The 18014-nt window shown below is 44.6% G+C and overlaps 1 protein-coding gene across 2 annotated transcripts in view; it reads right to left on the bottom strand.

Moving 5' to 3' along the window:
* LOC124605752 (tubulin polymerization-promoting protein homolog) overlaps positions 1 to 18014 on the bottom strand; it is a 460410-nt gene that overhangs the window by 311932 nt on the left and 130464 nt on the right. The gene's annotated exons all lie outside the window — the stretch shown is intronic.

Below are 18014 nucleotides of genomic sequence, written 5' to 3'. Positions count from 1 at the left end.
ATTCCCCTCATATCTGCAATTTTCTCCCCTGTGCAGTGTTTCGAGGACGGTTTTTCTAGTATGACAATGCAATTACACTTAAGTGGCCTTCAACCACTGAACTAACTTTCCTCTTTTGGCATATATCGATTTACATCCGCAGCAGCAACAATTATTCACCACTACTGTCACTAATAGACACACTGTTCAAAAGAATTAGGGGAACATGTGTGTCAACTTCCGGTATTTTGATACTGATAGTACCTGTGGTCTAATTGCATGGCCTGAGATCTTCGCTTTCAACGCAAGCAACAATTAAAATCATTCCACATCTATTGGCTGTGTTATGCATTACAGTACCAAGTAACCGCTCAGAAGGAAGTGAGTACTGGTGTGCCAGTGTTTTCTAGTGAGATACGCAGATGGCAGTCGAATTTCGTGGACGTTGTATTCAACCAGGCACGTGTAGTGCGCTATCTTAACGCAGCGCAAGTTGAAAAGCAGAAGGTGTTTGATCCAAGAAGGATAGATTTTTGGTCGTGCTGCTGCAGATGCTATTGCCTCTGCATGTGTCATCCGTAGGCTGTGGAGACGCCACAACCACACAGGTCAGGGCACAAGGCGAATTGGACAAGGTCGTTGGCACATTGCATCCCTTCATGAAGTCCGATATTTGGACATCTCTGCGTTGCGGCGTCGCACGGATACCGCCAGAGTACTGCAAGACTATCTCAGACATTGGAGCTCCTGTGTCCGATCAGACTGTAATGAACAGGTTACGAGAAAGGACCTCCTGGGCGCCCTATTCGAGTATCCCGCTTGACACGACATCATCTTGCAATTAGCCATCAGTTCTGTCATTCCAATGCCAAGAGGCAACTTCGTCGCTGGGGAAACATGTTCTTCACAGACGAGTCCAGATATCCTATGACGCAAGGTGATGGCCGTGTTCGTATACGGAGATTAGTGGTGAGCGGTACCTGCCAAATGTTGTCCAGGAAATCGACAGATTTCCAAGGTTCTGCGATGTTGTGGGGAGGCTTCAGTGTTGACAGCCATACGGATCTAGTCGTTGTCCATGGCCGTCTTACCGCCATACAGTACGTCGAACAGATACTGTTGGACCACGTGGTGGCTGCTGCATACGGTGCTGGCCCTAAATTCCTTCTAATGCCAGGGCCTATGTGTCGGGTGTCAGTGAGGATACCTTGCGAAGCCTGGTCAATGAAGTATTGGTGTGGCCGGCGGTGAGTCCCGACCAAAATCCATCGAGGATACATGGGAGATGCTTGACAGACGTGTTCGTGGTCCTCCTGTTCCAAGAACTCTGATGAGCTCTCATTGAAGAATGGGAACTAGCACGGGGTGACCTCCGTAGACTTATACTGAGCATGCTACGTAGGTGTCAGCCACTGGTAATGGAGGGCTTACACATTACTGAAGCTCTCGAAGTCCAATGAAAACAAACCGGGATGACGGGATTAATGGTTGTTTCCACTTTGTTTTCGACACCTGTCGGATATTTCAGTGCTTTTTATGAAAACCAGCGAGGATGAAATATTATTTTGTTGTGTACTTAATTTTTGAAAGGTAAAGGAATAATTTGGTGGCATATCCAGTCCTCAATTTTTACCCAGCGGAGTATGGCAGACGCCCAAAACCATGTTCCTCCAATTCTTGTGAGCAGTATAACTGTGTAAAAACAGGGAAAAGAAGTGTTATGTTAATATTTCGGTTTTAGCGCAAAATGTAAACAAACAGTGATATCGAAGCCCGTGATAATACTGGTTTGATGTTGATAACCAAGGAGGCTAGAATATGTTCTAAGCTCCTTATTGATGACACACTCATTTCGTAGACATTCCTGCTCCATAGCTCACTACATACTTGTCAGTCAGCGCCTGCAAGGCGCTTGCCTCTTTGTGTATTATCTTTGCAACAACGGAACAACAACTATCTGTGGAGAAACGGATATATCAATGCGATCTCTGTGTGTGAATTAATTCGGCTGCGACCATGCATTCCTTATTTCGTGTTTTGTAGATCGACAAGAGTTTTAAAATTACGCATATCTGACTTAAATATTTTATTTGTGGCTGCTCGCAGTATCCGTATACTTCAAAAGTTTTAGCAACTAATGTACTGCTTCGTGTCTCAGTAACAAGAGTACTTGGGAACGAGGTAAGTCACTACCATTTCGTACTTAGTTATAATCGTAGTAAATCTGTATATGCGTGCAACATTATTCGTACTGTTGCATCCATCTTTGTGCTAGAATAATAAACTTAGTCGTTGAAGAGAATTTTAAAACTTGATAATAATAATAATAATGTCTATATATTCCGAATATTCGTTATTTGTCGCACATAGACATAGTGTCAAAGCTGTCAGCTTCGACCACTGGCAGGCCTACGCAGTGAACATTCAGATGCGCAGAATTTTTGTCATCATCGTACATTGAAATATTGTCTACAGGTCTCCCGACATCGGTACAGCGTAAAATTTCTCAGTAAGCGCTCTGCGGATTTACACCGCCAGCACAGAAATTTGCTGTTTAAAAGTACTGTAGACTTTTTCAGCGATTTTGACGTCACCGATGACTCTCGATCCCACGTGAATAGAACCGTATTATTTTGTAAATATTGCTTTTGAGGGTAGTCTGCGCATAACAAGTTGTACACTCTGTTTACTGAAGTAGTTGTAATTTATTTATCATTAATAATTACGGGTGATCAAAGTCCAGTAATGTATTTGTGTGCCTGCTTTTAATTAAGGTAACCTTAGTAGCAATATTTTATCGTCGTTTGTTGTATCGGTGGCGTCTTACAACTTGTAAAAGATGAAGCATTTTATTTTTTGTTTTGGATCGCTTATTGATATGTAATATCGATTTAAGACGTAACGGGGAGTAGGTTCTATTCTGAATCAAAATACATTTAATCTGGCGTAGACATGGAAGCTGCTGCTGAGTACGGTAGAGAATCTCATGAAATGGAAGAGCATATCGTGGATACGCATGGAGATAGTTGTTCCCAAAGTGTGTGTCCGTATAATCAAGTATGTACCGCTGTCTGCAGTTGAAGTATAAACTTCAGAAAGCTGCGTGCGCAAAAACTGGAACGAAATTTCTTGCTTTTGCAGTAGCAGTACTCTAGAACTAAATAATTATTCTATTTATCAGTTGATTGATGTTTATCGCATTATGTATTGCAGCTATGCAGATCATCTTCAGTTAACGAAACATTTGATATTTTGTGGAAAACTGATATTTTGAGACCGGTGCTGTGTACAAAATACAAGGTGATTGTTGCAAAGAAGAAAACATCAACCAGCCACAATAGTGCCTTTACCGGTTTCGAACCGACAAGTTCATCTTCCGTCGGCTGTTCACATTTAGATTACATTTGTTGTTGTTTACATTAGATGTCGGCTGTTTTCCTCTCCTGCGGCGAAAGTTTTTTGAGGTGTTAGTGCCTACAGCAAAAACACTATGTGAAGAACTGCTGTTTGTCGGCAGCTGTAGCTAATCACCAAAAATTTGAACAGTTCTCTAAGGCGGAACTGTTATTGTTTTACGTTACTTGCGTCGAAATTGTTGTTATTATGTTGCACTGCTGACTGCTCGTGTTCACGAAACAGTAAAAAAGCATATAAAATACTTTTTTGATATTTAGATATACACATAGTGTAGAACGCCACACATATGCTGAATAGCTTTTGCCACATGGAAGACTGTATACAAAGCTGGAGAAATCACAGACAAAACAATGCCAAAGAATTCCTCTCTCAGAGATGTTGCGGTAAGTACATTTATGTCATACGTTATTAAGCAGTTACAGAGAATAGGCCGTTTCTCAGATTTTTTCCGTGGGACCACCACCCCAAGGAACATTCACCACAAGGAAGGAAAAAACAGTTAACTGGTGTAAACAACAATAAACTAAAGGCGAACAGCCGTCTGAAGATAAACATGCGGTTTGAAACCGGTAACGGCGGTATTTGTGTAAACAAATAGGATTATTAACAGTGACTGTTGCTGTTTTCTTCTTTGCAAGAATCAACTTATATAGCGATACAATTATTTTTATCGCGCTGAATTACTCATATTGCTTATCTATTATTTTCTTTTTATTTATAAGGTACAGAAATTTCCCGAAACGCCCATTTTCCCGCTGGTGCACCGGCAAATAAAAATTTATAATACTTGCTAGCCAGTGCACATATAGATATCTGCGTTTTACGCTTGATGATTAGAGTCTTAGCGCATAAATTCTTAATTTTTCCACGTTATCTCTATATTTCGTATTTTGTAATATCCACCCCAGTATGAGGACGAATACGTCATATTAATTACGTGCGCAAGCCTTGGTAGTGTTCAAAGTCGACTGATTCTAACATCTTGGATTTGTCTACGGCATCTAGACATAATTCCAATACCGCCCACAAGGGTTCGAATATATTCAAGTGCGGGGACTGTGCTGGTCAGGGAAGATGCTGCAGTTCAGTTGCATGCTCCTCATACCACGATTGTACTGTCCTGGCTGTGAGAATTGGTGCATTATCGTCCTGAAATATGGCATCATTGTTGGTGAACAACATTTGAATCATGCGGTGCACATGATCGCCTAAAATGTTCACATAACTGTTGGCTGTAACACGGCCTTTGAGAGTAATGATCCACAATACCATGGTATGCCTGCCCACACCATCACACTTCCACCTCCATGCGTAACCTTTGTAATCAAGTAATCAGGATTGTAGGTTTCTTTTGGCGTTCTCCAGACGTAAACCCGGCCCGATGTTGGAAATAACGAAAACGTTGACTCGTCGGACCATATGACGTGTTTCCACTGACCAGTCGTCCAGGATTTATACTCCTGACACCGTGTTTTACAATTCTTTGCGTTGGTTGTCGTCGCAAATTTTTTCGGAATAGCTGCTCGTCCTTGAATATTCGCTTTATGGAGTTCTCGACGGATAGTGTCGATAGATACTGGGTCTTGAAAATGTCTTTTAGGGTCTGCAGTCACTTTAGCTGTCGTAGTTTTGCATTGTTTTACGCAATTCGTGTTAGCGCATGACGACCTCTGTCATTTATTTTTTATTTACGCCCACTATTACGTTTACACGATGATGTTTTTCCATGTGTCGTGCAGGCTGTCATGACTGTTTAAACAGTTGCTCTTGAAACATTCAATAAGTTGGCTGTCTTGGTTACTGAGGCTCCAGCTAATCGGGCTCCCACAATCTGTCCTCTTTGGAATTCTGTTAAGTCTTTCATTGCACTTCTACCTCCGAATGCAAATACGAACTGTGCACTGCTAGTAAACAACCTGCACTGATGCGTAGTCCGTACTGACCACGCACAGTCCAGCGTGACACGTGCCTTACCATCGTTGCTGACCATCAAACACAACCATCCCATTACTACCACTGTACACATTATTATGCCTATCTCCGTATATGCATAGGTCAGCCCTGATGGACCTACTCAACTCCCCGTGCCACAACAGATTCGGCTGGATTACGTTCCAGGTGCATCCAGTACAGTTCCACGTCTCAATAGACACCACGGATTTACGTCCAGTTCAGGTGATAGTTTCATAACGCTAGAAATCCCAACGCATTTTCCATAGCACGCATTACCAAGGGAGGGAAGGAAGATGCTACTTTTTGCCCTTAAAAAACAAAATACACTACTGGCCATTAAAATGCACCAAGAAGAAATGCAGATGATAAACGGGTATTCATTGGACAAATATATTATACTAGAAATGACATGTGATTACATTTTCGCGCAATTTGGGTGCATAGATCCTGAGAAATCAGTACCCAGAACAACCACCTCTGGCCGTAATGACGGCCTTGATACGCCTGGGCATTGAGTCAAACAGAGCTTGGATGGCGTGCACAGGTACACCTGCCCATGCAGCTTCAACACGATACCACAGTTCATCAAGAGGAGTGACTGTCGTATTGTGACGAGCCAGCTGCTCGTCCACCATTGACCAGACGTTTTCAATTGTTGAGAGATCTGGTGAATGTGCTGGCCAGGACAGCAGTCGAACATTTTCTGCATCCAGAAAAGCCCGTATAGGACCTGCAACATGCGGTCTTGCATTATCCTGCTGAAATGTAGGGTTTCGCAGGGATTGAATGAAGGGTAGAGCCACGGGTCGTAACACATCTGAAATGTAACGTCCACTGTTCAAAGTGCCGTCGATGCGAACAAGAGGTGACCGAGATGTCTAACCAATGGCAGCCCATACCATCACGCAGGGTGACACGCCAGTATGGCGATGACGAATACACGCTTCCAATGTGCGTTCACCGCGATGTCTCCAAACACGGATGCGACCATCATGATGCTGTAAACAGAACCTTGATTCATCCGAAAAAATGACGTTTTGCCATTCGTGCACAAAGGTTCGTAGTTGAGTACACCATCGCAGGCGCTCCTGTCTGTGATGCAGCGTCAAGGGAACCGCAGCCATGGTCTCCTAGCTGATAGTCCATGCTGCTGCAAACGTCGTCGAACTGTTCGTGCAGATGGTTGTTGTCTTGCAATTGTCGCCATCTGTTGGCTCAGGGATCGAGACATGGCAGCACGATCTGTTACAGCCATGTGGATAAGATGCCTGTCATCTCGACTGCTAATGATACGAGGTCGTTGGGATCCAGCACGGCGTTCCGTATTACCCTCCTGAACCCACCGATTCCATATTCTGCTACAGTCATTGGATCTCGACCAACGCGAGCAGAAATGTCACGATACGATAAACCGCAATCGCATTAAGCTACAATCCGGCATTTATCAAAGTCGGAAACGTGATGGTACGCATTTCTCCCCCTTACACGAGGTATCACAACAACGTTTCACCAAGCAACGCCGGTCAACTGCTGATTGTGTATGAGAAATTGGTTGGAAACTTTCCTCATGTCAGCACGTTGTAGGTGTCACCACCGGGGCCAACCTTGTGTGAATGCTCTGAAAAGCTAATCATTTGCATATCACAGCATCTTCTTCCTGTCGGTTAAATTTCGCAGCTGTAGCACGTCATCTTCGTGGTGTAGCAGTTTTAATGGCCAGTAGTGTAGTTAATTTTTGTTGACCGCTTTGGGAAAAGATTCATTACACGTTTTTTCAAACCAATATTTATTTTTTAATGAAAGAGCATTTCTTGAACCATTTTGCTTCATAGTGGCCACCATTTCTCAGACATTTGTCATAGCGGCCAACTTTTCTAAGTCCTCTTCATAGAAAGATGCCGCCATTGAAGACTGCCACTGATGTGCAGCATTTTTTGCGTCGTCATCGCTGTCAAAGCGTCTACCTCCAAAATCAAACACGTGGTAGTCAGAAGGTGCGAGATCGTGGCTGTACGGCGGCTGCTCAAACTGCTCACAATCGAATTGTTGACTATGGTTTTGAGTGATTCCAGCAGAATGTGGGGACGTGCGTTGACATGAAGCAACACACTGACATCACTCAGTATTCCTCGCCTTTTATTTCGAATTACGCGCCGAAGTTTTCTCGGCGTTTCACACTATAGTACTGCATTAATGGTTTCATGTCTGGGAAGGAATTCAACAAGCATAATGCTCCTGTCTGTTCCAAAACACAGTGCACCTGATTTATTGTGCTGACAATATTGTTTCGAATTTTTTGCTTCCACTCCACGGACTGTTGTTTTCATTCTGGAGTGACGTGACAAGCACTTCATCAACGGTCACAATTTTGTTCAAGATTTCTTCTCCCTCATCACTCTACCAGGTATGAAATGTTAAAGTACTGCAAAGTCGCTTCCCTTTGTGGACATCCGTAAAAACATTTTCGGGACCCGACGGGGAAACAATTTGCGAAAATTCAAGCGATTTATGACAATCTCATTCAAAACAGTTTTTTCTTATTGTGAGCCTTCTGTTTTCATGAATTTTCTTATTTACGTCCTCAGCGAAATCATCAATGACAGCAGAAGGCCTCCCACCCCATGCTTCGTCCATCTTTGACTGTCTCACCCGCTTGCTCACCATTTCATCAGTCATTACATTTTCGCCAAAAATCTCTTCAAATGGGCGGTGAAATTCAGCTGGCTTAACATAATTTGCGATCAAAAATCGTGTTACAGAATGCACTTCGAAGTTGGCGGGCTCAGAGATTGTCTTAAACATTTTGAACGATCACTAACGAATGTACACACAACTCAATTCTGCTATAATGGAGTTATGGAAAGATAATAAATCAGAGAGACGAGTGTGAATGCGTGGAACTGTGGCACTAGTGCTGCGGTGGCGGCAGAAAGAAGCAGTAGAGGAAGTGGTGGTAATATAGCCCCTGCAACAAATGTGGCCCCACTTAATATCTTAGTAACATTTAGCCGAACTCTAGTGGTGATAGCTGGAACTAGTCTACTAGTGTCCTCAATGGCCTGTACAAGCGCTGGAAGCAGGTTAGTACAGTGGTTGAGTGACAATGAGGTTATATTTTTCAAGCTCGTGTTCAAAACTTTGAGAGGTATGTGAATTTCACTTTATTAACGTACCATTATTGGTTAATACTTAGATGTAAGCACCATGGATACAACCTAGAAAGTATTGGCAACAGTTTCAAATAGATTAAAAGGTGTGATATTATTTCGTTTTTAAGTTGTTTACACGAGTTTACAAGGTGTAGGTGACTGTAATATGGCCCCCATTGGTGCTTGTAATGTGGACCCCGGGGTCCATATTATAAGCAATCCGTAAAATGTTTTTATTTTTGTTTTCAGATGCCTAGTACTAATCTGGCATCTAAACCAATAGTCAAAAGGCAGGTGTGGGATAAAAACAAAATGCGAGAGGCAGTGTCTGCTGTCGTAGGCAAAACGAAGGGAGTTAAAAAAAAAACACGAAACATTTTGCTGTCCCAAAAACAACTCTGCGCCGGTATGTGTGTGAGGCTAATACCTCACAGATGGCAGATGTTGAAACTAAAATGCTTGTAAGAAATCCAGATCTACCAGCAGCCACAGAAAGTGAACTAGTGGATTACTTACAGTATATGGAGGCCAAATTCTACGGGTTTACTCGTATGGATGTTCGAAAAATGACCTACCAACTTGCAGTTAGGAATGGAATTGCAACAAACTTCAGAAATGAAATTGCTGGGAGGGCTTGGCTTGACCATTTTCTTCGACATCATCAAGATAAGCTTCAATTAGAAAGCCAATTGGAACGTCGTATGCTCGACCATAACTTTACCCGTGAGAGAGTAAACTCATTCTACGACTTGCTACAAGCTGTACACCAGAAACATAAATATCGAGAAGGTCGTGTATGGAACATCGACGAAACAGGCCTTAGTGTAGTTCAGACTAAGATACCGCAAGTAACTGCAAGCAGAGTTAAACGCCAAATTTGATCTCTGACTGCTGCCGAGTGTGGGTCTCTAGTAACGGTCATCTGTTTGATGAGTGCAGGAGGTTCTTATGTTCCCCCAATGCTCATATTCCCGAGAACGAATATGGCAGATGTTCTTATGAAAGTTGCTCCTCCTGGGTCAATTGGGAGAGCCCACCCATCTGGTTGGGTTCAAGCAAACCTCTTCTTGGACTGGTTGAAAAACAAAACCACCAGAGACTTTGCCTATTCTACTCATCCTTGATGGTCATTTGTCCCATGTAAGGAAAGATGTGATTGATGTGGCAAGAAAAAACTTCATCACCATTTGGTCACTGCCTTCACACACGACATACAAACTGCAACCCCTGGATCGTACTTTTATGGGTGCACTTAAGACTCACTACAGTGACAATATTCGTCAGTGGATGCTCCATGAAAGCAAACCTGTTGGACCCTATGATATAGCATATCTCTTTGGCAAGGCCTACCGTCCGCAGCTCGTGGTCGTGCGGTAGCGTTCTCGCTTCCCGCGCCCGGGTTCCCGGGTTCGATTCCCGGCGGGGTCAGGGATTTTCTCTGCCTCGTGATGACTGCGTGTTGTGTGATGTCCTTAAGTTAGTTAGGTTTAACTAGTTCTAAGTTCTAGGGGACTGATGACCATAGATGTTAAGTCCCATAGTGCTCGGAGCCAAGGCCTACCTCCGGTGTACAACCGGCATTAATGCAGTAAATGGGTTCAGGAAACCAGGAATTTATCCCTTAGAAAGAAATATATTTCAAGATGATGAATTCATCACTGAGGAAGAAGTCCCGATTCCTGCATCTGCCGACCAGCCGAAATGACAGGAACCAGAAAAGAGAGTTCAGACTGAAGAGGACCTTGATGCTGTTGAAATTGATGTCCATGAGCCTATTAAAATTGTATTTAGTGTGGCTCCAAGGGATATCCATCCCATACCTAAGGAGATGAAAACATCGACTCGTGACCGAAAACCGTGTGTTGCTAGTCTTGTGACAGGATCTCCATATAAAAACGAATTAGAAGCTTACGTAGAAGAGAAATAAGTTGCAGCTAATCTTCGTGGCTGTGGACGCGGACGAGGGAAATTAACAGCTATCAATACTTGCCTTACATCACAGCCATCTTGTTCTGGAACCCAAATCCAAACTCGTAGTAGAGGGCGTGGTGCATCTGGTAGTGGAAGAGGCGTTAGTAAGAATAGTAGACAGTTAAAGAAAACTTTGATTAAGCAAGAAGAAATGAACAGTGATGACTCAGATTGTGTTGACGATGATGTCATGGGGCTCTCAAGTGGTTCTGGTGATTCTCCATGTGACCTTCTGCTTGATGAACTCCAGTCAGATAAAGACGATGCTCTTTGCCTATTCTGTGATGGGAAGTTTTCAAATGATCTTGGTGAGTTATGGGTGCAATGCCTAATGTGCTCTTTATGGGCTCACAATGTGTGTGCGGGGGTGGAGAAAGAGGACTATGTTTGTGAATTCTGTCACTCGTACTGTGCTACTTTGTACTTTTATGGTTTTATATTTCATAATAAATACGTATTTTAATTAAAAAGCAATTCTTCGTTTTTCTTGCAGCAAAAAATCCTTAAAATATACTGGGGTCCATATTACAAACACCATGACGGCCAAATTAACGGCATATCTTTGGGAAACAAAATAACAATAAATATATTCTGATATTGTAAGGAATTTAATCAATATAACGTCTTAGTTAACTGTCAGTAGAGTATAACTATATCAATTAAGGAACTATTATTGTATTAGTGTACAATATTTGATTGAAAAACTAACTGGAGGTCCATATTACCACCACTTCCTCTACTTACTTTCTGGACATGCCTCGTATCTTTTAGCACACCCTTAGCAATACCAACGCATTTTCAATAACGTGTACTACCAAGCTGGGGATAGTTTATGACCACCACAAAAATAAATTTAAAAATGCAAATTTCGTTAAATGTTGTTGACGTTTGCTCACAACATAGCTTTTAAAGAAATACTGAGGTGTAATAAAGCCCTGAACCTGAAGATACTGAATATGGCATTCATAGCAAAAACCATCCGCTGCTTAGAAATTTTTGGAATGACATTTTCAGAGACTTTACTGGTCTCTTACAAATATGATTTAATGTATACAGGGTGTTACAAAAAGGTACAGCCAAACTTTCAGGAAACATCCCTCACGCACAACGAAAGAAAATATGTTATGTGGACATGTGTCCGGAAACGCTTACTTTCCATGTTAGAGCTCATTTTATTACTTCTCTTTAAATCACATTAATCATGGAATGGAAACACACAGCAACAGAACGTGCCAGCGTGACTTCAAACACTTTATTACAGGAAATGTTCAAAATGTCCTCCGTTAGCGAGGATACATGCATCCACCCTCCGTCGCATGGAATACCTGATGCGCTGATGCAGCCCTGGAGAATGGTGTATTGTATCACATCCGTCCACAATACGAGCACGAAGAGTCTCTACATTTGGTACCGGGGTTGCGTAGACAAGAGCTTTCCAATGCCCCCATAAATGAAAGTCAAGAGGGTTGAGGTCAGGAGAGCGTGGAGGCCATGGAATTGGTCCGCCTCTACCAACCCATCGGTCACCGAATCTGTTGTTGAGAAGCGTACGAACACTTCGCCTGAAATGTGCAGGAGCTCCATCGTGCAGGAACCACATGTTGTGTCGTACTTGTAAAGGCACATGTTCTAGCAGCACAGGTAGAGTATCCCATATGAAATCATGATAGCGTGCTCCATTGAGCGTAGATGGAAGAACATAGGGCCCAATCGAGACATCACCAACAATGCCTGCCCAAACGTTCAAAGAAAATCTGTGTTGATGACGTGATTGCACAATTGCGTACGAATTCTCGTCAGCCCACACATGTTGATCGTGAAAATTTACAATTTGATCACGTTAGAATGAAGCCTCATCCGTAAAGAGAACATTTGCACTGCAATGAGGATGGACACATTGTTGGATGTACCATTCGCCGAAGTGTACCCGTATAGGCCAATCAGCTGCTGATAGTGCCTGCACACGCTGTACACGGTACGGAAACAACTGGTTCTCCCGTAGCACACTCCATACAGTGACGTGGTCAACGTTACCTTGTACAGCAGCAACTTCTCTGACGCTGACATTAGGGTTATCGTCAACTGCACGAAGAATTGCCTCGTCCATTGCAGGTGTCCTCGTCGTTCTAGGTCTTCCCCGGTCGCGAGTCATAGGCTGGAATGTTCCGTGCTCAGTAAGACGCCGATCAATTGCTTCGAACGTCTTCCTGTCGGGACACCTTCGTTCTGGAAATATGTCTCGATACAAACGTACCGCGCCACGGCTACTGCCCCGTGCTAATGCATACATCAAATGGGCATCTGCCAACTCCGCATTTGTAAACATTGCACTGACTGCAAAACCACGTTTGCGATGAACACTAACCTGTTGATGCTACGTACTGATGTGCTTGATGCTAGTACTGTAGAGGAATGAGTCGCATGTCAACACAAGCACCGAAGTCAACATTACCTTCCTTCAATTGGGCCAACTGTCGGTGAATCGAGGAACTACAGTACATACTGACGAAACCAAAATGAGCTCTAACATGGAAATTAAGCATTTCCGGACACATGTCCACATAACATCTTTTGTTTATTTGTGTGTGAGGAATGATTCCTGAAAGTTTGGCCGTATCTTCTCTTTGTAACACCTTGTATATACTGAAGTGGTGAGCGAAAATTTGTACCAAGCCCAGCAATCAAATCTGAGTCTCCTGCTTACTATGCAGGTGCGTTAGCCACTAAGCCACCTTGGCACACTGGTTCAGCAACCTCCACGGTTTTCCCTGGCACGCCTTCCTCCACGATCCAAATTCTCACTCCCGCTCCAGTCCAATACTGTTCGTGTCTTGCGCAGGGAATTTGAAGTAGACTGGGGCGGCAGTGAATTTGGATCGAGGAGGGAGGCGTGCCAGGGTAAACCGTGCAGTTGTGTGAGCCAGTTTTCCAAGGTGGCCAGTGCCTAACTTACCTGCCTATTAAACAAACTGTCCAGGTTCGATTCCTGGGATTGGTACAAACTTTCACTTGCCGCTTCGTCTATATACATAAAATATATTCATTAACTTTTTGAGTAAAGTTACACTGAAATTTAAAACATTTATGGAATCTGGTAGTAATTAAATAAAAACAATAAATATTTTACAACAGTTTGAAATATAAAGTAACTGACTAGATTACAATATTTCAAATGGTGGGCATAAAGTGCTCTCTCCCCAGCCCCTTGGTATTTTGAGGGCTAACCCACAACTGCAGGAGCTGGTTTTCTGTGTCTCTGGTCGACGTACTTACACTCCTGGAAATGGAAAAAAGAACACATTGACACCGGTGTGTCAGACCCACCATACTTGCTCCTGACACTGCGAGAGGGCTGTACAAGCAATGATCACACGCACGGCACAGCGGACACACCAGGAACCGCGGTGTTGGCCGTCGAATGGCGCTAGCTGCGCAGCATTTGTGCACCGCCGCCGTCAGTGTCAGCCAGTTTGCCGTGGCATACGGAGCTCCATCGCAGTCTTTAACACTGGTAGCATGCCGCGACAGCGTGGACGTGAACCGTATGTGCAGTTGACGGACTTTGAGCGAGGGCGTATAGTGGGCATGCGGGAGGCCGGGTGGACGTACCGCCGAATTGCTCAACACGTGGGGCGTGAGGTCTCCACAGTACATCGATGTTGTCGCCAGTGGTCGGCGGAAGGTGCACGTGCCCGTCGACCTGGGACCGGACCGCAGCGACGCACGGATGCACGCCAAGACCGTAGGATCCTACGCAGTGCCGTAGGGAACCGCACCGCCACTTCCCAGCAAATTAGGGACACTGTTGCCCCTGGGGTATCGGCGAGGACCATTCGCAACCGTCTCCATGAAGCTGGGCTACGGTCCCGCACACCGTTAGACCGTCGTCCGCTCACGCCCCAACATCGTGCAGCCCGCCTCCAGTGGTGTCGCGACAGGCGTGAATGGAAGGACGAATGGAGACGTGTCGTCTTCAGCGATGAGAGTCGCTTCTGCCTTGGTGCCAATGATGGTCGTATGCGTGTTTGGCGCCGTGCAGGTGAGCGCCACAATCAGGACTGCATACGACCGAGGCACACAGGGCCAACACCCGGCATCATGGTGTGGGGAGCGATCTCCTACACTGGCCGTACACCACTGGTGATCGTTGAGGGGACACTGAATAGTGCACGGTACATCCAAACCGTCATCGAACCCATCGTTCTACCATTCCTAGACCGGCAAGGGAACGTGCTGTTCCAACAGGACAATGCACGTCCGCATGTATCCCGTGCCACCCAACGTGCTCTAGAAGGTGTAAGTCAACTACCCTGGCCAGCAAGATCTCCGTATCTGTCCCCCATTGAGCATGTTTGGGACTGGATGAAGCGTCGTCTCACGCGGTCTGCACGTCCAGCACGAACGCTGGTCCAACTGAGGCGCCAGGTGGAAATGGCATGGCAAGCCGTTCCGCAGGACTACATCCAGCATCTCTACGATCGTCTCCATGGGAGAATAGCAGCCTGCATTGCTGCGAAAGGTGGATATACACTGTACTAGTGCCGACATTGTGCATGCTCTGTTGCCTGTGTCTATGTGCCTGTGGTTCTGTCAGTGTGATCATGTGATGTATCTGACCCCAGGAATGTGTCAATAAAGTTTCCCCTTCCTGGGACAATGAATTCACGGTGCTCTTATTTCAATTTCCACGAGTGTATTTACTTCCCATTCGCCTGCTCTACGCCACTCTTGTCCGGAAAGTAACGCACCGCCCTTTTTTTTCTCATCCAAAAACAATGCTACGAATGTGAAACGTTTCGTATGTGTTATTTGAAGCCTCCTGAGTGAGGGTGCCAAGTTTCCGTCACTTCCAGCAAATAGCGTAGCTGCAATACAGTTTCAAAATGGCGTTCGTAGGTGATGTACATTACAAGCAACCTGCCGTCATTGAATTCCTCACTGCAGAGAAAGAAACCGTGGGGAATATTCACAAACGCTTGTGCAAAATCTATGGAGTATCTGCTCTCTACAGAAGTACAGTTAGTCGCTGGGCACGTAGGGTGAGGTCATCAGAAGGTGGTTCGGCGGAGCTGTCGGGAAGGCCATCCACGGCTGTCACACCTGACGTGTTGCAGCGAGCTGATGTTGTCATTCGTGAGGACAGACGCCTTGTGACTCGGCAGTTGGCGCTGCAACTGTCAATCGCCAAAGGAAGTGTGGATGCAATTATCAGCACTCTTGGATATTCAGAAGTGTGTGCAAGATTGGTCCCACGGTGTCTAACGGTGATCACAAATCGCACAGAAAAAACATTTGTCTTGACTTGTTGTAAGGTTTTGAAATTGAGGGGGAGGCCTTCCTGTCCCGGATTGCGACAGGTGATGAAACCTGGGTTCTCCATTTTGTGCCTGAAACAAAACGACAGCCGATGGAATGGCGACATTCCCACTCCCCACATAAGAAAAAATTCAAAGCAACCGCTTCCGCCGGTAAGTCATGATCACCGTATTCTGGGACTGTGAGGGTGTGATTCTCAGTGATGTCATGCCAAGATGCGTTACCAATAATTCAGAAGCACATGTCAATACATTAACAGAATTCAAGACGCGCATCCGGCGACTTCGGCGCCACAGCAACCCGGGAGATGTTTTGCTGCAGCACGATAACGCTCGGCCCCATCACGTTTGAGGTCTACTGAACACATCGCAAAACATGGTTCGACACAGCCATGACCTAGACCCCTCACTTGCTTGGGCCATTAAATGATGCCTTTCGTGGAAAATATTTTGAGGACGATGAGGAGGTGATTCACACAGTGAAGCACTGGGTCCGCCACCAGGACAGGGATTGGTACTGACGGGGCATACACGCCCGTGTTCCCGCTGGAGGAACGCCATAGAACGGGGTGGAGAGTAAGTGGAAAAATGGAGTGCGTAAATAAAACACCATTCTTTCGTGTGTGTAATTCTCATTATGTTCAATAAAGAATTGTCGAAGAAAAAAAGTGCAATGCATTACTTTCTGAACTACTCCCGTACAATCGGAACAGTATTATTCATGTTCCGTGTATTTATGCTGCCACAGCTATTCTTACACAGCTGGCAATTGAAACTGATTGTAAGATACGTCAAGTTACCATGAACTGTACCACATATAATGCGTTTAGATTATCGCGTGATACGGCTGCAGATCCGAGAAGACTATCTTCAGTTGATACACAGGGAAAGTCTGCGTAGTACAGTGTACTACATACATGGATATACAAATGGTCAGCATTTCGTCGCAACTGCACAAAGTAAGCACCACTAACTTTGTCTGCATTCTGTATACAGGTCGATTCAGAAAGAAAGAACAGATTTCAGTTACTTATTGCAGACAAACTATGAAAGACAGAAACACATTGCGCATGTCACTGTGTAGAGGAATGAACAAAGCCTTATGTTCGCACACACAGTGTATCATACACACAACATGAGCACCATGCATTGCTCATGAAACATCGAAACGGTAGTCTGTTTTATTCCACGCACGATTCAACGGATACCTTTCTATATGAACCAGCATCTTCAACAGTTTGACTTCTCAGCTCTTGACGAGTAGCAGCCGTTGGAGGAACAAAGACACAGTCTTTTATGTAAGCCCACAGAAGAAAATCGTAAGATGTGAGTTCTGGTGACCTGGGAGACCAAAAGCAATGAATTAGATCTTGTTGTCCAGCTCCTCCAACCCAACGTTGTCGGTCGCTGTTAAGATAACGCGCACATGAAGGAGAAAGTGATGCTCGGTACCATCATACATAACAATGAAATCAATGAATTCTTCGTGAAGCTGAGGAAACAACCAATTTTGCAGGACGTCCGGGTATGAAATCCAGTCACAGTTTCCTCCGCAAAAAAAAGGGCCCTAAATTTTGTGAACAGGATCGGCACAAAACACATTCAATTTTGGTGATTCTTTCATGTTCGACGACGGTGCTAGGATTTTGTGTTATCGAAATTCTTACATTATGGCGGTTTACTTTACCCGATAGATGAAACTTCGATTCATCCGAAAAGATGAGTTGTTCGGAAAAAGCGCAGCTGCCGTATTCTGGAGAACTGAAATACAAAATTCGTACCTTCTATTGTGGTAGCCGGGACGAAATTGCTGCAATAAATTCAGCTTGTAAGGCTTCATACGTAGGCGCCGTTTCAGAACACCCCACATCGTTGTTTGAGGAACATGAAGTTCCTGGCTTGTTCGTCTTGTGGACTTCGGAGGGCTCGGTGTGAACGCATCTCGGATACACTCGATATTTTCTTCAGACTTGCGTGACCGACCGTTGCTCTTCCCTTTGCATATGCAACCGGCTTCCGAGAACGTTGGTATGCCGGTCATAAATCTACTAGTGCAGAGGCGACTGCTTGCTGAATCGACGGTGGAATGCACGATGCACTTGAACAACAGATTAACTTCACGCAAATTCCAGCACACAAAAGATACCTCTTGTGGTGAAATCCATTCTTTCTTTTTGAATCACCCGGTATTAGGAAAGATAGCACAATGGCTTTGTCATGCATAAGTCGC

Source organism: Schistocerca americana, chromosome 3 (assembly GCF_021461395.2).
Source record: "Schistocerca americana isolate TAMUIC-IGC-003095 chromosome 3, iqSchAmer2.1, whole genome shotgun sequence".
In the NCBI taxonomy this organism is placed as follows: domain Eukaryota; kingdom Metazoa; phylum Arthropoda; class Insecta; order Orthoptera; family Acrididae; genus Schistocerca; species Schistocerca americana.
This window is presented reverse-complemented; position numbering and strand designations above follow the sequence as displayed.